Raw genomic sequence first — 21,039 nt, 5'->3', positions numbered from 1 at the left:
CCTTAGCATCACCTGACTGAATCTGGCTCTCCTCCAGGCAAGAGGGAGTCTGTGCTAGCGAGTGACCCGGGCTTTCGCCCTGGGGGAGCCTGCCCGTCCCTGGGCACCAAGTGTCTGTAAGCGCTCGGAGTGGGGGCAGTTGGTGTCAGCCCAGCTGGGGTGTGAGCCCCGCTGGAGACAGGCACATGGTGCCTGGGGTGGTTTGCAGAGAGTGGAGGGATCCCAGGTGCTGCTCTGCTGGCTGGATCTTTGGATGCTTTTATGACCCCTCCCTCCCCCCCTCAGTCTTCACCACGTGACTCCATTTCAGCATCTGTTCACTGAGGGGCTCGAAGGGAGCAGAGGGTCTTGGGCCAAAGGAAGCCACTCAGCTCCCTCTCCTCCTCTATCCCTTCCCTCAACTCTGAGCTCCCGCCCGCCCCGCCCCAGGGACTCTCCTGCCCCACCACCATCTCCTGCGTGGGCACTGCTGCCTGTCACCCCCTGTGTGATATTCTCCCTTCACTGGGTGGCTGCGGTCTCAGCCTGTGCAGGCAGCAGAGAGAAGCCAGCCTAGCGAGGGACGGATGGATGGACAGGATCCCACACCTGCCTCCCTGTTCCTTTCAGGATCCAGCTCAGTATTGTCTTCAGCCCCCATTCCCCAAACTACCTCCCGGACCCTGTCTTTACTCCCTTCCCTGCTCCCTCTGCCTGCCCAGCTGGTCTCGGTCCTTTCACCTCACCCCACCCTCCTGGTGCGAGACCCTTCTCCGCCACAGCTCCTATCACCTGCAAACACCTCTCCGCATCTGCTCTCCATGCTTCAGCTCTAGGCCAATCCCAGCTGACAGCTGCTCTCATCCCCTCTCTCCTCTCAGCACTGGGAGGGTTTTCCCTGAGCAAACCAGGCCATAGCTGGGATTCAGCGAGGGGACAGGATGCTACACCAGAAGGAAGCAGCCAGGTCTCCCAATCCATGTATCCGAGAGCTCCCGGCTAGTCCCAGTTCAGAGTAGGTGAAACAATAATAAAAACAGCGAGAAGGGAATTAATCAGGGCACGAGCCAAGGACACGCTGTGTGTCTTTGTCATGTCTTTGCACTTGGGCCCCGTCTCAAGCCCCTCCCAGGGACAGCTGCCTGATGGCAGCTGGTTACATTTGATTCAAGGAATCCCCAGGCCTGGAGCCCCGCTGGCTGAGCTGGGCTGAGAGCTGAGCGTGTTTTGCACATAAACGGAGACCTCTGTATTAACTGCCCCCGCCCCACTTGCTGCCCCTGTGGCCAGGCCCTTGCTGCTGGGCTCCCTCCCCAGCTACACAGGGTCAGGCCTTGGCCCGGCGTTGGGGGTCTGCCAAGGTGTGACTGACAGGAGCTCACTTCCCTCTAGGTCTGTGCTGGAGACTGCACCCGTCAGGTGTCTGTCTGGGGGAGGAGAGAGGCTTTCCGCCTCCTTCCCCTTTGCTGTTTAAATTGGGTCTAGCTGAGCGTTTTACTTTCTGTAGGAGGAGAGATGAACAAGACTGTGACTTTCAGCTTGGAAAGGAGACGGCTATGGGGAGATATGATCGAGGTCCATACAGTCATGACTGGGGTGGAGAAAGTACATAAGGAAGTGTTGTTTACTACTTCTTGTAAGACAAGAACTGGGGGTCACCCTATGAAATTAACAGGCAGCAGGTTTAAAACAAACACAAGGAAGTGTTTCTACACACAACGCACAGTCAGTCTCTGGAACTCTGCCAGAGGATGTTGTGAAGGCCAAGACTATAGCTGGGTTCAGAAAGGAACTAGATAAATTCATGGAGGATGGGTCCATCAATGGCTATTAGCCAGGATGGGCAGGGAGGGTGTCCCTAGCCTCTGTTTGCCAGGAGCCGGGAATGGGTGACAGGGGATGGATCACTTGATGATTCCCTGTTCTGTTCATTCCCTCCGGGGCACCCGACACTGGCCACTGTCAGAAGACAGGACCCTGGGCTAGATGGACCCTTGGTCTGACCCAGTCTGGCTGTGCTTATGTTCTGCTTGCTGTCCCGCAGCGTTCCTGGGAGCTGCTACACACCTGCTGCAGCCTACCCAGAGACAGCTGCTTCCCAGCAATGGGCGCGCTCGTTCCCCTGCCTATCTTGGGCTCCAGGATTCCTTATCCATCTGGGGACTGTCAGTAACCATGGTCATTGGGTGACCTGACGACGGTTCCCCTCCCAAAGGTGCGATCACATGCTCACAGCACGGCGGTGAGGGTGCTGGAGGAGCACCATGCACTGCGGTCTATAATGCCCACGCAGGGACAGGATGCGCTGGGGAACGTTGCCAGGATGGACTGGCACCGGCCTCACTGGCACCTGGAGAGTCAGATCTCCGTCTCACCCAGGGCCTCGCTGGCCAGCGGCCTGCTCCGGGGGCCGGCGTGCGAAGGGAGGGCCGCGTGCTCGTGGATCGGGCTGGCTGCGTTTGGCCTTCTCTGTGCGCTGGTAGAAATGATGGCATAGGGGCCGACCTTTCTCCCAAGGGCTCAGCGCCCCCAGCGGGGGCCCAGTTCAGGAGGGCGGGGGGCCGGTTCTCGGGGGAATGTGGCTGTGTCCCGCTGCTGAGCACTGGGCAAACCTGCCCCTTAGGTGTCTAAATGGGGGGCTCCCTGGAAAACGGCCTAGCATGCAGGGCCACACTGGATCCGGACCTGCCAGGGGTTTGACGCCCTCTTGGCACCGGTGTGAGGCCGGCCGGCGGCGCAGGGAATGGGCCACTCTGCACCAAGGGTAGGTTTAGGAGGTTTTTCTCCAGTCCAAAGGGGGATCAAAGTCTTGGTCCGCCGGGGGAGGGATGGCACCGCCCATATCACCCCTGCCAGCTCCCAGCCCTGCTCTTCCTTGTCGCTCCCAGGCTGGGTGGCAAACTCCGGGCCCGTACTCGGAGGCGCTGGGGCTGTGCGCCAAGGCGCCCTGGGAAATGGAGTCCCGCTTCCGCACCAAAGAGCCTCCTGGAGAGGCAACTTTGGGGGCCCCCTGGACTACAACTCCCAGCAGGCCCTGCGGTCCCCCCCACCTGCTGTAGGAGCGGCTCGGTAACAGATCAAGGGGGGGGAGGCATGTGTAAGTTTCATTTGCTTCCTAGTTAAATGCAGCTTGGAGCCGCCGGCCGGTCCGCGGCAGCAGACAGAGTGAGTCCGACCCAGCCCCCTGCCGAGCCCCCCGCGAACCCCGCTGCGGCCCCCTGCCCAGCCCCGCTGCAGCCCCCTGCAGAGCCCCCCCACAAGCCCCGCTGCAGCCCCCTGCCGAGCCCCCCCACAAGCCCCGCTGCAGCCCCCTGCCGAGCCCCCCGCTGCAGCCCCCTGCCCAGCCCCCTGCAGAGCCCCCCCGAGCGCCGCTGCAGCCCCCTGCCCAGCCCCCCCCGAGCCCCGCTGCGGACAGGGCTGGGCTCCGGGCGCGCTGCGTCCGTGGAGACGCGAACCGCAGCGGTGGCGGCTGGGGGGTGGGAGGGACATTGAGCCCCCGGGGGGGTCCCCCAAGGCGCCGAGCCCGGCCAGCCCCCCGCGGTCTCCCCGGCTGCCCCGGTCCCGGATCGGAGAAGCGGGGTCTGGGCTGCCCAGGGGACCCCTCGCTGGCCCTGCGATTGTCCGCCCGGGGGGTCCCGCGGCTCTCCACGGGAGCGGGGTCCCGGCCGGCTCGGGGACGTTCCCATCCCTGCAGGGACCGGCCGGCGCGGATTAGCCGGCGGGATTTAATGGGTTTCGCGCTTCGCTGGCGCCGGGACACGAGCTGCGCCGGGGATGCGGGTTTGCCCGGGCTCCGCCGGACCAGCGCCGCGGCGTTCCCGGCTGGGCTCCCCAAAGGCGCCCAAGGGAGTTGGGCGCCCGGTTCCCTTTGGCGTGAAACCTCCCGTTGACTGGCCCAGCGCGCAGGAACAGCAGCCGCGGGAGCGATCCTGGAACGTGCCCCAGAGTTGGGGGGGCTGAGATCGGCGGCCTTTTGGGGGCTGCTGATGGGGGGTCTTGGCTGGCCCCCGATTGACCGAGCAGAGCTGGAGTGCGTGGGGGGAAGGGCAGCCCCTGGGCCCCTCAGACAAGACGCTCAGCAGGAGAAGCGGTGGCCCAAGGGGCTGGTGCGATGCTTGGCGGTGCAGACGGGGGAGGAGTGAGCGGATGGGGCCGCTCTGTCCCGCACGAGTGAGGCGCATCCCCGATCCTGCGCCCAGTGCTGGGGTTCCCACGGGCCTGACAAGGTGGAGAAAGGAGCCACAAGGGTTCCAGGGCTGATGGAAATGCGGGCAGAGAGACCTGTACAGCCGTACACACCCGGCCTGGCGTACAGTGTAAGTCCCTTCCTGGGCAGAAAATACCAGATCCAAAGGGCTTTGGATTCCAGCCTAGGGCCCGGCCGCGGGAAGGTGAAGTCAGAGAAATTAGAAACAAGGCTCATGTCAGAGAGGCCACAGGTGGTCTGGCAAATCCCCTGGGCCCCTCAGGCTCATGTTGTGAGCAGGGCGGGTGACAGACCACTGGAACAAGCTCCCCAGGGCACTGGTGGGTTCCCCGTCTCCTGGGGTCTGCAGACCCAGGCTGGCGACTTTCTGGAAGAGGGGGGCTTTAGCCAGACACAAGTCACTGGGCTCAGTGCAGGGGGAACTGGCTGAAGTTTGAAGGCCTGGGACGTGCAGGTCAGACTAGCTGATCTAATGGTCCCTCCTGGCCTTATACGCTGTGAATCTATGAAAACCCGACATGCCCCCACACTCCGCTGGGCTGAGATAACTTTGTCCCCTTGTCGATTGCATCGTGGTGTGCATGGCTGTGATCAGTCCTCGGCGTGTCATGAGCCGTGTCCTACGTGCCTCCCTCATCCCAGGACAGTCAGACTCCTGAGCAGAGGACAAAGAGGAACCAGGAAGGCAGAGGTTGCCAATCAGCTATTCTGAGGCTACTAGAAGAGTGGGTGGCAAGGTCTGGGTTTCCCTGTTGAAAAATAGTTTTGTTGCAATCAAAATGGTTTGCAAAAATGGTGCAAAAATTTTTTTGGGGGGGGGGATCAGAAATTAAACAAAATGAAAGTTTTCGCTTAGTCTCATTAATATTTTTGTTCTGTTTCTGTTCCTGATGTTCAGATATTTGCCCCCCCCCCATGCTTTTTTTCACTGGGAAAAGGTGAAGAGTCGAGGAAGGGGCTTTTCTCCTGCCCCTAGAATCTGAAATTGGAACCAAACCAAAAATTGCTGGGCGAGATGAAACTTTGTTTTGTTTCGATTTTGTGGGGGTTAAAACCCAGAGGATTTAGTTGAAGCATTTTTAATAAAAAAAATGGGTTTGAATGTTTTTGGCAGGAAACACTGTTGATTTGTGTGGCCCGCTCTCACGGTCAGGCAGGGAGCGGCGTGTGGCCGGGGTGGGTCTGAGACTTGGTTTTGAAGCCCCGCGGCTTCCTGGTACCACAAGTGCCCATTCTCATCCTGCCTGGGCATTGAGATCCCTGAGGCTTTGCCTCAGTGTCTCTGCTCAAATTTGCAGTGACCCAGGCCCAAACCTGGACAGCTGAGCACTTGGCTTATCCATCAGTGCTCCAGACCACAGTGTACAGGGTGCGGGTTGGGTTACATCTACCCATGTGCCACTCTGCGCAGGCATCTGGCTTAGAGTGCCACTGAAAGGTGAGTCACGGGGGGCGTGTGGGCCTGACTCCCAGCTCAGGTGGGTTAGAGGAGCAGGAGGGATGGGACATGATGTCCAGTGGGGGACTCGGGGAGTGTGGCGAGAAACCACTGCTGGGAAAAGCTTGGGGTCTGGGCTTCTCTGCCCCCGGGCACAGCCCTGCTATGGTTAGTGAGCGTTAGCCGTTATTGTGGTGGTGGGTGCCCAGGCACGCAGCAGGGAGGCAGACACCAGGGCTGCCCTGCCCACTGCGGGCTTGACTCATCCCTGCCCATGCAAATGCCCTGGCTGTGGCTGCTTTGGCTTCACCCACTTTACAGCCCCATAAGCCGCTGCAGGAAGTACATTGCCAGGCGGGTTCCAAATATCCTCTTTGGCCTGGTGCCTCCCAGCCGTGCTGGGGGAAGATGGGAGGTGATGGCTGGGCCTGCCCTGAGTGACGTTCTGTACATGGCCCAGCCATCACCTTGGCTTCTCCCCACGGGGCAGGTGGCGATGCCTGGAGCTGAGTGTGTAGCTTGCCCTGGGCCTGAGATTCCCCTGGTGAGCCGTGTGCACTGGTGTCCGTGCCAAGGCTCTGGATGGGTGTGTAGTAATGGCCCGTTTCCCATGCCCTGGAGGGAGGAGCAATGGGGCTGCCTGGCTTCAAACAGCAGCCCCAGGCCCAATATCCCTCATGGGGCTCAAGTGGGAGCATCTCCGCTCCCACCCTCCCAGCTGAGCCGGGCCGGATGAGGCTCCCCAGGGACCCCTCCTGCCGGTGCTGCCCCTTCACCAGCTAGAGGGGTCCCTGGGGCCCCTTCCTGGCATCTGGGGGGCTCTTCCGGCCCCTGCGTCCAGGAGCGGCACCAATCTGGAGCTGTCCTGGCCCCATCAGCCCTGCCCTGGGCTGCCGGGAGCCGGTGCCTCTTCTTGGCGCGTGGAGCCGGCTGCAGCCTGCCAGGACCTGCTGCTTGCGGCCCCACCCAGGCTCCAGCCACCTGTACAGTCACCAGGAGTGAGGCAGCGTCTGGCTTGGGGAACGGGCGAGCCGGGGCCTGCCGTCTCCTCAGCACGCTCTGCTCCCGTCCAGGCTCCTCTCGGCAATGGCCACTGCTCCTGGCTACCTGTGCCCACCGCCGCCCTTCCGTTCTGCTTCCCCCACTCCCAGCGAGCCCAGCCTGTCCCTGGATCTCCTGCCCAGCCCCCTTCTGACACCATCAGATGTGGGCGGCTGCAAGCTGGCTGCCCCCAGCCCGCTCCCAGGGCGAGCCTCAGGCTCCAGCAGCAGCTGCGGGGAATAAATAGTCCAGCAGCCGCAGTCTGAAACAGCAGCCGGCGTCTTCCAAGGGGGCCCAGGCTGTCACGGCCCCTCCTAGCACGGCCATTCCCAGACCAGCAGGGGTGGCTGGGAGGAGCTGGGGTCAGACATGCCCCCAAGGCTCTGTCTGTCTGCTCCGTCTTGCCTCCTGCTGGACACGTGCCATTGTTTGGGGCTCCTGGCTTGTGCCCCCCCACCCCTGGTGGCCCATCTCTAGCCTGGTACGGCCTGGGACTCTCACACCGCTTTACAGGGAGCCTCGCAGCCCCCGCCAGTCAGGCAGCACCACCGCCTGATTTGACAGTGGGCAGGTAGAGGGAATGGGACTTGGCCAAGGTCATACAGTGAGTCAGTGTTGGCTGGGAGTAGAACCCAGGAGTCCGGGCTCCCAGCCCCCCTGCTCTAACCACCAGTCCCCACTCCTCTGCCAGAGCCAGGGACAGAACCCGGGAGTCCTGACTCCCAGCCCCCCTGCTCTAACCATTAGACACCACTCCCCTCTCACACCCATGGATAGAACCTGGGAGTCCCCTGCCAGCTGCTGTAACCTCTGTCCAAACAGGTATCCCCGTAAAGGGGACCCCTTCCCGCAGGCCTCTGCACTCAGCCAGCGTTCACCTTCCTGCCCAGGCCGCTCTGTGGTGTGTTTGTTCTGGGTGTGGTTGGCTCTGAGCCGGGGAGTCACAGGGGATGGCAAAGACAATGCCCATGTGAGGGCTGCTTGGCTCGGATCGCAGGGGTGCTAGGCAGTCACCTGGAGGAGAGAGAGGGCAGGGCTGGAAGTGAATGTGGCACAGAGAGGACTGTACAAGAGACCCAGGTTCAATCCCCAAGGCCGGGCTATCATGCCTGGGGCCAGCTGGGGAGGGAGCACCCCGTGATCCTGCAGCACCCCCTGTGGTGGGTCTAGACATACCCCATGCAGATCTCCGTGGCCCAGGCTCGTGCCATGCTGGGCCTGGGGAGGAGGCTGCTCTCTGGAGGGGAGGGATGGAAGCAGCAGAGGTGCCCTGCTTGGCCCCAGACGCCCTGGGAGCCCCTATGGGTCGCACCCTCCCTGCCGAGGTGGCTGAGGGCTCGGGGCTCGATTGGAGCTGCTGTCAGTGCGTCAGAGCAGGGTCCTGTTCTCAGGCTGCGTTAATCTGTCTGCAGGAGCCAGGCCAAGGAGCTGTGAGCGTGCTGACTCACGAACCCGCTCCCCCTCCAGATCTGGCCGGCCTGGGAGCCAGGACAGTGCCGCCAGCCGGACCCCGGAGCCGCCGGCCTCTGAACCGCACGGTCTGTCTCCACGGGAAACCTGGGTGGGAAGGCGGCTCCTGGGCTCACCCCTGGGAGAGAGAAAGGCATGGGGGGAGGGCAGGTAGACGGATGGGTGATGCTCCGTCCCTGCAGCGTCTCCTTTCCCCTGGGGGCCTGAGCCCTGTGCCGCACTGGGATCCCCTGCGGCCTGGGCCAGAGCGTTAGCCCTGCCTTCCAAGTGGGCACTGTCTGAGCCTGCACCCAGCCCGTGCCCTTCAAGGGGGCATCATGCAGCGGCCCCCCTTGGCCCTGTGCCGGGGAAGCAGGAGGCTCCTGCCTAGCTCTGCAGTGGGCATGCGGTGCTTTGTGTGCAGCGTACCGCCAGCCCCTGGCCAACTTCCCCACCAGCCACTGGGCCCCGATGACACCACGGACTGGCTGGAGCAATGGGCCCCCACGGCAGTGGACCCAGCGAGGGCCAGGGGGAGTGGGCGCCCCGGAGGCAGCGAGGCCCAGAGGAGCCCACCATGGGAGGCAGTTTGCCCAGCTGCCAGGCCCAGGGCACTTCCTCCCGCCAAGGCAGTTGTCTCAGCGCCGTCATGATGGAGATGGACGTGCCCCAGAGCCCGTCTAGTCCACCCAGGCCCTGGGCAGGGTCATGCTCCTGTCCCGTCCCTCGCTGCCCCTCAGCATTGGGAAGTTCTTCCTCAGGAGCCCCGGGGACGCAGCTGGCTCAGGCCCTGACCCAGGGTAGCAACCACAGCCTGGAGCAGGCAAGAGCCGGGAGCCCCCGCCCCAGCCAGCTTCCCAGTCCCACTACTCTGGTGCCTGACCCGTCCCGCCAGCAGACCCCGGCGTAGCCTGGAAGTGTTACTGAGTGGGCTGGGGTCTGAGGGGTCGGACAAAGATCTAAGTCAGGGTTTGATGGCAGCAGAAATCGCCGTCCCGAGAACCCCACCCCAGTGTCTCCTTCAGAATCCACTGCCAGGCCCTGGACCCGGAGCCAAGTTCAGGGTATTGAGCCGGCTTCTCAGGGGCCTGGGCAGCTGCTGCGGCCGTTGGCTGTGCTGAAATGGGGGGTGCTCAGCATTCTGGGGTTCAGGGGCCCCCTCTGCAGGTTCCTCAGAGGGCGTGCCCGGGCCCAGGGTGCTCGCAGGCCCACAGCAGTGCGTCCAAGAGCAGCCGGGTTCCCAACCCGCCAGGGATGTGCTAGGGTCCCTTGGAAGGGAAGATGAAGCCGTGAGGAGAGCTGGCGTCAGGGCAGCTCTGCCGGGAAGAGCCGGCCCGGTTCCCATGGCTCAGTCACAAGGCGCAGGGGAAGTTGCGGGCCGTTTATTACGCGGCAGTCGTGGGCTTGGCAAACACACCGGCAGCTGGGCCAGGCGGACGTGCTGCAGGAGGAAACGCTTTACATCCCCTGCCGCCACTGGCCGTTCGCTGCTCCTGCCCGCGCACCCCGGTGCTCGGGCGAGGACAGATCACAGGCTCGCCCTGGAGGAGTTAGCTCAGTGGTGTCAGCAGGTGCAGGGCCGGGGAGGGGGGAAGGCTAGGAATAGCTCCCGCCCCTCCCCCACTAGCCCCAGCTGTCGGGGATCCCGAAGCAGCTCGACCCCGCAGGGCTCCCAGAGGGACGGACGCGTCTCCTGGACAGGCCCAGGAATCGCCCCCCCACCCCCACCCCATTTGGCTGGGAGTTTCCCAGGGGGCTCCCCTGTCCCCACCCACTGACCCCGCTCCCAGCCTGGGAAGCCAAGGCACGAGAAGGGAAGCAGATTTTACAGCGGCACACAGTGGAGTTCTGGAGAATGAAACCCAGGAGTCCTGGCTGCCAAGGTGCCCCCACGCCCACTAGCCCCTGCTCCCCTCCCAGAACCCAGGAGTCCTGCCTCCCACCCTGCCTTGCTCTAACCACTAGGCTTCTGTGCAGGATTTCTGAATGGGGGCTGGGGAGGGGATGGCCCCACACTCTGAAATTGGCAGCCCCCCCTTAGCCATCCTGTGCTCCCCTCCCTCCTTGCTGGCTGTCCTTTTGGGCGGGGGGGGGCTCCTCCCCTGACAGTCGCTGCTCAGGCCGTGTGGGCGCTGTGAAGGCAGCCGGCTCCGTGTGACATGGCCCCGAATCCCTGGGGGGGGAATGACCCCCATCCCGACAGGTCCTGCATGGCCTGCCCCTTGGTGGCCAGCAGTGGGTGAAGCTGCTGCAGGGCCTTGGGCAGGGCCCTGGCCCCGATGTGTGGAGCGGGTGTGGTGCAGCTCTGGGGCATTGTGGGTCAGCAGTGGGGGCAGGCTCAGCCCGCTGCTCCGTGCCAGGGCCAGCAGTGGCTCCCTGCAGGGCGGCCTTGAGGGCGGGAGGCTGCGTGGTTTTACTGCCCCTCCTGTGGTCCCTTTATGGCCGTAGATGGTGTGTTGGGGGAGCCGCCCTGCCTTGGCCCTGCGTGTCTCCCCGCGTGACCTGGCAGGTGCCATCCTGAACTTCCGGGAAAAGTACAGCCGGCTGGACTTTACTCCCACCAGGGTGGGGCCCGGCTCTTCACAGCCATCCTGCCCCGGGATGCAGGGATAGAATCAGCGTTTCTTCAGGCAGTCGGGACTAGTGGGTAGAGCAAGAGGGAGCCTGGAGTCAGGGCTCCTGGGTTCTGTTCCCAGCTCTGGGAGAGGAGCAGCATCCAGCGGTAAGAACGGGGGTGGGGGAGTCAGGACTTCTGGGTTCTGGTCCCAGTTCTACCACTGACTGGTTGGTGGACTTTGAGAAGGGCATAGCCCCTCCCTGCCTCAGTTTCCCTGTGTGTAAATCAGGGCTCTCCTGGGAGAGGGATGCCTGAGGGCAGCACACGGGGCCTCACATGAGATCTGGCCCCCTCGGGGCATTTCGCAGCCTGAGTGGGGAAGGCCAGACCGGGCTTGACCCGGACAAATGGAGCTGGTGAGAAACACGCACCTGCAGCTGCAAATCCCACGCTCCTTCTGGTCCCTGAAGAACCAACCCCCATGCCTTGCCCACCAGAGTGTGACAAATCCTAGCTCATGCAGCATCCTGGGAAGGGGGTTTGGAGCCTGGCAGCCCCACACCGCTGCCCCTTTGGTCCCAGAGCCCAGCTCAGCCCTGCAGGGCCCTTCCTGCGCCCAGGACGCTCCTGATGTGCAGCTGGGGCGGTGGGAGAAAATTGGGTCCCATTAACGCCTGCGAGGGGCTGGCTCTGCCAGCAGGTTCAGGTGCACCCAGGCTGTGGGGTAGCCCTGGGTGCTGTCTCAGGTCTAGTGCTTTGATGGGGAGGGAACCATTGTTCATCTGGGAAGTCCCTGTGTGCTGGGCTGGGAAACAGCGGGCAGCCCAGGCTGGGATCCCTGGGTTAGCAACAGCCTCCCGCCCCGTATGGACCTGGGTCCTTCAGCACCACTGGAGCTAAAGGGGCAGCTCCTTTATCTGGGCAGCAGTAGTAGACTGTTACCCTCTATGCTGAACAGCCCATGAGGTGGATACAAGATGTGTTTTACAAACTCCTGCATTAGGAGGTGGGCTCTGTCCTCCTTACTCCCGTTCGATGCTGGTGTCTCTCCAGATCTATGCTGCTGTAACAGGAGAATCAGGTCCTGTCTCTCAAGACTCTGGGCGGGGATTTATCAGGCTCTGATTAAATGAAGAGTGTGACGAAGTGGGACTGTTCTTAATGTTTCCTTTGAATAGTGTGGGGGTGCCTCAGTTTCCCCTATGCAGTTCTTAAATATCTAGGTGGTGGCGTAAGGGTGCATGATCATTGCAGAGCCCTAGAGGGCAGGTGTGTGCAGGGGTCTGGACACAGAGAACGGCCGACACCCTGTTTCCTGGCAACTGATGGCCTGGGCCCTTCCCCCTTGCAAGGTGAGAGCGAAAGGGTTGGAGGACAAAGGAATCAGGTGACCTCCTAGCCCGGGGCAGGGACAAAGCCCAGAGGAGGGGGGGCTGGAGGGGGTTTCAGTTTGGGGCTGGCTGGGACATGGAGTAAAGTGCAGATGGGGTTGTCTGGCTCACTGCCCCCCAAAATGGACCCGGCTGAGGAGTCTTGTTCTCTGCACCTACAAGCTCTGTGTTAGACCATGTCCCTGTCGTCTAATAAACCTCTGTTTTACTGGCTGGCTGAGAGTCACGTCTGACTGCGAAGTTGGGGGGCAGGACCCTCTGGCTTCCCCAGGACCCCACCTGGGCGGACTTGCTGTGGGAAGTGCGTGGAGGGGCAGAGGATGCTGAATGCTCCGAGGTCAGACCCAGGAAGGGGGAAGCCGGGTGAGCTGTGTGTCCTGCAGACAGGCTGCTCCCAGAGGGGAGACTTCCCCAGAGTCCTGACTGGCTTCATGGGGAGCAGTTCCAGAGCATCGCTCGGGGACTCCGTGACAACTGGTGGCAGCGGTGGGATGTACTGCACCCCATGGATGGCGCTTCCTGCAGTAAGTGACGGGGAGCAGTAAAACGAAGGGGGATTGATGAGGACCAGGCGTGCTGAAGGCTCAGAGAGGAGCGGTTTCAGGGGGCGGTTAACCCCTGGGAGTGTGTGACCAGCGAGAAGGACTGTGCAGTAACAGGGTCCCCCGGGGATTGCAGCGAGTGGTCCAAGGGGCGGAGGAGTCTGCAGCTCGACCCTGGCAAAGAGGTGGTGACCTCGAGAAGGGCTGGCACACTAGGGGTTCTCCCTGGAAACCGTGGGGAGCTGAGAGCACACAGGCCTGTGAGTCCACAACAACTTGGGAAGAGCGGAGTGATGGCCTGTCACCGTCTCCTTAAGAAGGACATTGTAACCCTGTACAGAAAGAGAGGGTTATACATTGGGAAGTTCACCAAGGCAGAGTTAATCGTGCAGCTGGAGGAGGATGACCGCTCTAAGGGACAGATTCCTGACCCAAATGGGGCTATAGCAGGATCTGGGAGCAGCTGGAGTAGTAGCCAGGCATCCCCAAGACTCCTGTCCCCGACCAGACGAGGGTCTTCACGATCGGGTTCCCCATCCGGGGATCGGAGATGGATGGGATTGGAGCTGAGTCCAAGAGAGCCAGAGGACTGTGAGAGACAGCGAGAGCCCGAGAAAGAGCTGCAGAAGCAGCAGCAGCAGCATGAGCTGGCGGTGGGGGAGCGGAGAGGCATAGGGGACCCCCCAGGGGTGAGTGGGGATAGACCCCGGGGGGGCCAGTTCTGCAGGGAACCTTGAGACTAAATTGCTGCCCCTGGTTAAGGAATGGGGGGATGTGGATGCCACCTCACTGCCTTTGAGCAGGCTGGAGATTTGAACCAGGGGGACCCTGCGGAAAAGCCCCGGTGTCGAGCTCCCTTGCTGGGTCCCAAGGCCATAGACTCCATCAGCCAGATGGGTGGGGAGGTGGACAGGCTCCCACTCCTGACCCCAACCTATATGTCTGTGTGGAGTTTCCTGGGGCCAGGCCCCTCAGACCTCCAGTGGGAGCGGAAGGTGATGGTCAATGGGGAAAAAGAAAGGGAGTACTTGTGGCACCTTAGAGACTAACCAATTTATTTGAGCATGAGCTTTCGTGAGCTACAGCTCACTTCATCGGATGCATCCGATGAAGTGAGCTGTAGCTCACGAAAGCTTATGCTCAAATAAATTGGTTAGTCTCTAAGGTGCCACAAGTCCTCCTTTTCTTTTTGCGAATACAGACTAACACGGCTGTTACTCTGAAACCGATCAATGGGGAGACATTCCTGGGGTGGCGAGATCCTGGGACAGAGAGAACTGTTGTCAGGCCCTGGGTGGTGCAGCCTCAGATGCTGAGGGGCTGGGTGAGCTGGGTGAGGATCCCAGGGACGAAGCCCCTCGCCCTGCCTATGGCCCTCTGTGCAGACCCAGGAGGGGTCGGTCTGGCTGGCCGTTGGGGTGCTCCAGGATACCAGCTGAGAGACCCTGTTGTGGGGTGACTGTGTCTCTTTGGGACAGGATCCAGGCCCTGCTCCGGTAACTGCCAAGGGTTTGAATTTGAATCCAGGGAACCATTCGGTGGAGAGGGAAATGGTCAGTGAAAATGCAGATGACCAGGCTGGCAGGGGGGAGGAGCTGCTAGGCTCAGGATACCTACCTGCCTGCCTGTAACCAGACCCCTGGGGCTCTCCACCCCCCTTGCACACCGGAGAGGGGGCTCAGGCTGGCTCTGATGCAGTGAGGAAAGCAGCGAGCTCGCTACCTACCCCCACTGGGACAGCAAGGGCAGCGCTGAGCACAGTGGGAGCTGAGACCCCAGCTGAGTGGGGGGAGACACAGGCAGGGCAGGGGATCTGTTGCGAGTGGCAAGGTGCTTGGTAAGGAAAGTCTGGATGAGCCTAGGCAGCCTTGTGAGCTGATGGCTGTGTCTAGTCAGCAGGGTGGGAAGGCGAGGAGAGTGGAAGATGAGTGTCCCTGGACCTTACCTGTTAGCTGGGTGGAGAATTGTGACAGGGAAGGAAACGTGCCTGTGTCTGTCAGGGGTATTGACTTGCCTATGGAGGGAGCTACCCTGGTCTCCAAGCAGTTGTCTGTGACCAGCCTTGTGTGCTGGGACAAGGGGAATGAGATCCCAAGCTGGGTGTCTGGGAAAGGAGAATGTTTCTCCAGCTCTTCTTTGTCTGTGGAGCAGACAGAAGGGGCCTTTCAGCCTGTGATGGTTGAGGGTCGTGCAGTTGTCTCAGAGCTGGTTCTGGATTCAGCTAAAGCCCAGGAAGGGAAGGGTCCTAAGTTTGTGTCTGCTCGGGAGAATGGCCCTGTAACTCGGTCGCATCCAGTTAGTGTCTATGTAAAATCCCAGAGCCCAGACAATTCTGGTGCTTGTATTTTGCCTGTTGCTAGTGTGTTGTTGGGAAAGGGTGGAGCAACTCTGTCTAATCAGGGTGAGATCCTAGCCAGGGCACAAGGAGAGCATGAAGGTGATGTGATTGTGTTACCTACTGAGGGTGTGGAAACCTGTAGCAAGAAGGAAAAGATTCCTGAACTTGTGTGTGGCAAAGGGAAGGAGAATGCTTCTGACCTTTTATCTAGGAAGTCTGCCAGTTTGCCTGAAAGGGGATTGTGTAGGAATCCGCCGGATGGGCCAGAGGTGATTCTGGATGTAAGGGAGACCCAGAAAGAGTCTGTTGTTGCTCAGGAACGTGTTCCTCTAGAGCAAGCCCTCGGTGAAGAGGGTAAGAGCAGAATTTCTGTGAGGGGTGAACTGTTGCATAGAAAAGCCCTAGGGAAAGGAATCCTCATGGAGTCTTTGCAAGCAGTTTACTGCCACTGAAGGGTGTGAAAGTGATTTAATCAAGAAAGTTTCAGTTCCTAATGGCAGGAATTTTCTGTGGTGAATGGATCCACTGACTTTCCTGTTGAAAGACCCAGTGTGGATAGCTTTGAGAAGGTCTCAGATGAAGTGAAAGCTGTTAAGAAAGTTAAACAGTCCTGTAACCAAGTAGCTGTGTTTGGCCAGCTTGTTGGGGAGAAGACCCAATCCCAGTTTGACCCCCTGGGGTTTTGGGGTGGCCAAAGGGCACGGGCCACATAAACCTTCCCACATGCAGCCTGCGAGTGCTATCGACCACCCCCGACCTGAGGGAGGGTGTGAAACTGGAAGGGCCTGGTGTAACTCCTACCAAGGAACGGGAGAGATGCTGGGGCATCCATGGGAACGTTGGTGGCTTCGAACTTCCCCAGGTCACCGGCTAAAGTGACCCCGCTCAGTTCGATCTCGAAGGGGGGAGAGATGTGATGAAGTGGGACTGTTCTTAATGGTTCCTCTGAATAGTGTGGGGGTGCCTCAGTTTCCCCTAGGCAGTTATTAAGTATCTAGGTGGTGGGGTAAGGGTGTATAATCATTGCAGAGCCCTAGAGGGCAGGTGTGTGCAGGGGTCTGGACACAGAGAATGGCCGACACCCTGTTTCCTGGCAACTGATGGCGTAGCCCTTCCCCCTGCAAGGTGAGAGCTAAAGGGTTGGAGAACAAAGGAACCAGGTGACCTCCTGGCCCGGGAAAGGGACAAAGCCCAGAGGAGGAGGGGCTGGAGGGGGAGGCAGTTTGGGGCTGGCTGGGGACGTGGAGTGAAGTGCAGACGTGGTTGTCTGGCTCACTGCCCCCCAGAATGGACCCAGCTGAGGGGTCCTGTTCTCTGCACCTACAAGCTCTGTGTTAGACCATGTTCCTGTCGTCTAATAAACCTTCTGTTTTACTGGCTGGCTGAGAGTCACGTCTGACTGCGGAGTTGGGGTGCAGGACCCTCTGGCTTCCCCAGGACCCGACCTGGGTGGACTCGCTGTGGGAAGTGCGTGGAGGGGCAGAGGAGGCTGAATGCTCCGAGGTCAGACCCAGGAAGGTGGAGCTGGGGGAGCTGTGTGTCCTGCAGACAGGCTGCTCACAGGAAGGAGACTTCCCCAGAGTCCTGCCTGGCTTCATGGGGAGCAGTTCCAGAGCATCGCCCGGGGACTCCGTGACAAAAAGACTTTAATGCAAATTGAAATTCGCCCCCCCTCCCCCTGACTGCTCCCCTCCCAACACCCCCCTTGAATGGGGTTTGTGTTTGGAGTCAGATATTCTCAGCTCCAGCAACTCAGCCCCAGCTGGCTCCAGGCAGCAGGATCCCAATTACACCCCCCGCCCCGCCCCGCCCCAGAGTTAAATAATAACCCAGGGCAGCAGGCAAAGCACGTCCTGCCTGAGCCCTGGGCCCTGCATTCCTGGCTCCGTTGCTAGGATCTGGGCTGATGTAGTTTAACGATTTGAATAACCGTGAGGGTTAATTTAACCCTTCGGGGCCTCCTAGGCAGCTGTGTGGCTGCACATGGCCTCCCTAGATCCTGTCAAGCGAGGAGACGGGCTTCCAGATGAGACCTGAGGTGTGGTGTGAGTCCAGGACCTGTTATCCTGGCTCTGCCACAAGTCCTGGCCCCAGGTCGTACCTCAGTTTCCCTGTCTGTATCCCGGGGATAATGAGACGGGTCCATCCCTGGGGGGATGAGTTTGTCGATGGAAAGTGCTGTATAAGCAATAAAAGATCCTGCAGCATCTTGGAGCTGACTTGGCTTCTGCCCCAGTGGCCTTGGCCTAAGTGGCCCAGCCCCGTGAAGTGTTTCTCTGCCTGGCTGCTCCACCCCACCCCAGAGGTGGCTGCTTTTCGGTGCTGCTGTGTGTATGGAGGTGCAGGAGCTGCGGAGCATCATTGAAAGTGGGGGGTACGGATTTGCTCCCTGAACCTCCTCTTCCCCTCTCAGCCCCCCTCCCCCACCAGCAACCTGACCCTCCCCCAGCCCAGGAGCCCCTACACCCACCCTCCCAAGTGTGGGTGAGGATCATGGCCCGGGTGGCCCCCCCGGCTCCGCAGCCCATGTGGGGTGGCAGGGCACTTTGGAGACATCCACCCTCTGGATGTGATGGGGTGAAAAAACACCAAAGGTTATTGTGATGAACAAGAATGGGAACGCTCGCACGAGGATGGGAAATGAGAGGTTTCTGCAGGGCTGCGACCCCGTGTGGGGGGAGAGCGCAGGGCTGGGAGAGCAGGGGCTGTGGGTCAGGAGTGAGGGGCACCCGGAAGAGCTTCGGGGAGCCCAGGCTGGGATAGCAGGGCGCTGCGGGTTGGGAGTGAGGGGCACTGGCAGAGCCGGGAGAGAGCTGTCACAGAGTCCCCGGGCGATGCTCTGGAACTGCTCCCCATGAAGCCAGGCAGGACTCTGGGGAAGTCTCCTTCCTGTGAGCAGCCTGTCTGCAGGACACACAGCTCACACAGCTTCCACCTTCCTGGGTCTGACCTTGGAGCATTCAGCCTCCTCTGCCCCTCCACGCACTTCCCACAGCGAGTCCGCCCAGGCGGGGTCCTGGGGAAGCCAGAGGGTCCTGCCCCCCAACTCTGCAGTCAGACGTGACTCTCAGCCAGCCAGTAAAACAGAAGGTTTATTAGATGACAGGAACATGGTCTAACACAGAGCTTGTAAGTGCAGAGAACAGGACCCCTCAGCTGGGTCCATTTTGGGGAGCAGTGAGCCAGGCAACCACGTCTGCCCTTCACTCCATGTCCCAGCCAGCCGCAAACTGAAACTCCCTCCAGCCCCTCCTGCTCTGGGCTTTGTCCCTTTCCCGGGCCAGGAGGTCACCAGATTTCTTTGTTCTCCAACTCTTTAGCTCTCACCTTGCAGGGGGGAAGGGCCCAGGCCATCAGTTGCCAGGAGACAGAGTGTAGGGGTGCCTCAGTTTCCCCTATGCATTTCTTAAGTCTCTAGGTGGTGGGATAAGAGGGTGTAATTGTTGCAGAGCAAAGGGTCAGTGTACATAAATGGCAGACACTCTGTCTCCTGACAACTGATGGCCTGGGCAGGGGGCTGCGGTTCGGGAGTGAGGGGCACCTGCAGGGCTGGGGGACCCAGGGCTGGGGTAGCAGGGGGCTGTGGGTTGGGAGTGAGGGGCACCGGCAGAGCCGGGGGGAGCCCAGGCTGGGCTAGCAGGGGCTGCGGGTCGGGAGTGAGGGGCACCGGCAGGGCTGGGGGGCCCAGGGCTGGGCTAGCAGGGGCTGCGGGTCGGGAGTGAGGGGCACCGGCAGGGCTGGGGGGCCCAGGGCTGGGCTAGCAGGGGGCTGCGGGCTGGGGGTTACCAAGGCGACACGCAGGCTGCACCCTGGTATCTAACCCGGCTCCTCGCTCCGGCTCTTCAAACCACCTGCTCTGCCCCCCGCGCTGAGCCTGCAGCCCCCGGCGCCCTCTGGTGGCCAATCCGTCTCCTCACTGCCATTCTACCAGTGCCATGGGGGGCATGGCCCCCCAGCGCCATCTCCCCTCACCTGCAGATGAAACCGTCTCTGATCCCCCCCAGGCTGATGACGAGGCTGCCCGGGCCGCCCTGTAAGGCCCCCGCCAGCCCCACACTCAGCCTCTGCCAGATCCCAGTGGGAACCTTGGGCCGGGTGCCCAGGCGGGAAAGGCGGCCGTGCCCAGAGGCAGCTCCCAGGATGTGCAGGAGCCCTGGGCCCTGGCTCTGGGGGGGGCGTCACTCCTGGGGCACGCCCGGCTCGTGGGTTTCCAGCCGCCTGGCCCAATGCTGCCCGTCTGGGGATGCCAGGGCTGTGGGAGCAACAGAGAGACACGTGTGTCCCAAGCCGGTGGCCAGGACGCGGGTTCCACTCTCTGCCCCCCATGGCTCGCCCTAATGCCCAGTGCTTTCTCCCTAGGTGTGGGACGGAGACGGGACCTTGGGACTGGCCCAGTCCCTGTTGCTGCTTCCTGAAGCAGGGGGTGGTGCCACGCTCCCCACATGGCAGCTGGGTGACCCCCATAAGGCCGATCAAACTGGACGCCTCGGGCCCACGTGAGACACCCTCAGGCCAAAGCCCACCCGCCCGCCACTCCCACCTCAGCTGGGACTCACCAGCAGCCACCCTGCACCATGCCAGCCAGGGGCCGAAGGGATCGGCTGTGGGCAGATACCACGATGCCACCACCATCACCGGTGGGTACAGCTGGGACCTGGGGCACCGGGGTAACCACACAGGGGTTGGCCTATTGGGGGGGCTGAGCGGGGGTGAGTCCGAGGGCTGCAGAGTTCACAGTGGGGACCCCACCCTCCAGGGCACTGGGGGGCCTTCTGCCTGTGGGGGACCCCGTCCGGCCGCCTCATGGGAAGGACCCGAGCGCCACTGGCCACCCCTGCTGCCATCCCAGGCCCAGCAGCCTGTCAGGGAGTTGGGCACCCAGGGGCAGGTGACCCCAGAGCATGCCCTGGGCCTGGCTAGGCTGCTGTCCTGCCTCTCCCCCCCACACTTCCCCTTGGAGATTTTCTTCGCTGCCCAGGCTGTGGCCAGCAGGTGGCGGCAGGACCTTTCCCAGAGCGGCAGGGCTGTGACTCGGGAACGTGGGGTCCGGGGAGTCTGGGGCTCAGTCCTGACACGCTCCGTGCCCGGCCTCCAGGGGCCGCTCGTCCTGTGCGCCCACAGCCAAAGAAAGGCAGAAGCCAGATGGACACAGGGCAGTCGGGCAATCGAGGGGGCACCGGCTCCCATCTGCCCCAGGAAGGGGGACTGCCTGGCTCGCGGGGGACCCGGGATCTGTCCCCTCTAGGGTCGCAGGCTCCCATCTGCCCCAGGATGGGGGACTGCCTGGCTCGCGGGGGACCCGGGACCTGTCCCCTCTAGGGGTCGCAGGCTCCCGTCTGCCCCAGGACGGGGGACTGCCTGGCTTGGGGGGGACCCGGGACCTGTCCCCTCTAGAGGTCGCAGGCTCCCATCTGCCCCAGGACGGGGGAGTGCCTGGCTCTGGGGGGGGAATGGGGACCTAGGACCTGTCCCCTCTAGGGGTTGCGGGCTCTGATCTCGCCCTGGGCGGGAACTGGAAGTCGTTGCCCTCAGCTGGTCAGAGGCCCCGTGTGAACGGAGCCAGTGGGCTGAGAAGAAACACAATGAATCCCCGAATGACACCGACACTGACGCGGTGGGAACCAGCCCTTGGGGGGGACCCGAGCAAAGAGACAGGAGATGGAAGGGTCTTGTGGTCCCCGAACACGGACTGTTGCTCTCTGAGCAGGTGCCTGCGCCCTGGGGCCTGACTGGGGCCTCTGGCTGCTGCAGGAATATAAATGGTTAATCACAGTGACCTGGGCCCCTCTGGGTCAACGACTCCCTCCGGGACTTGGGGAAGTCACCTCAGCTCTCTGTGCAGCCCCTGCTAGCCCAGCCCTGCCGGTGCCCCTCACTCCCGACCCGCAGCCCCTGCTAGCCCAGCCCTGCCGGTGCCCCTCACTCCCGACCCACAGCCCCTGCTAGCCCAGCCCCGGGTACCCCCCGCAGCTCTGCCGATGCCTCTCACTCCTGACCCGCAGCCCCTGCTAGCCCAGCCCTGCTGATGCCCCTTACTCCCGACCCGCAGCCCCTGCTAGCCCAGCCCTGCCGGTGCCCCTCACTCCCGACCCACAGC

General features: G+C 61.9%; 1 long non-coding RNA gene across 1 annotated transcript; it reads left to right on the top strand.

The window, feature by feature from the left end:
* The first annotated feature begins 3,053 nt into the window (after positions 1-3,053).
* On the top strand, positions 3,054-19,441 carry LOC141978494 (uncharacterized). The gene is made up of 3 exons (XR_012636391.1): positions 3,054-3,144; positions 8,078-8,203; positions 19,302-19,441. It is a non-coding gene; the product is annotated as an uncharacterized LOC141978494 (long non-coding RNA).
* Positions 19,442-21,039: the final 1,598 nt, after the last annotated feature.

This window comes from Natator depressus, chromosome 27, assembly GCF_965152275.1.
Source record: "Natator depressus isolate rNatDep1 chromosome 27, rNatDep2.hap1, whole genome shotgun sequence".
NCBI lineage: Eukaryota > Metazoa > Chordata > Testudines > Cheloniidae > Natator > Natator depressus.
This window is presented reverse-complemented; position numbering and strand designations above follow the sequence as displayed.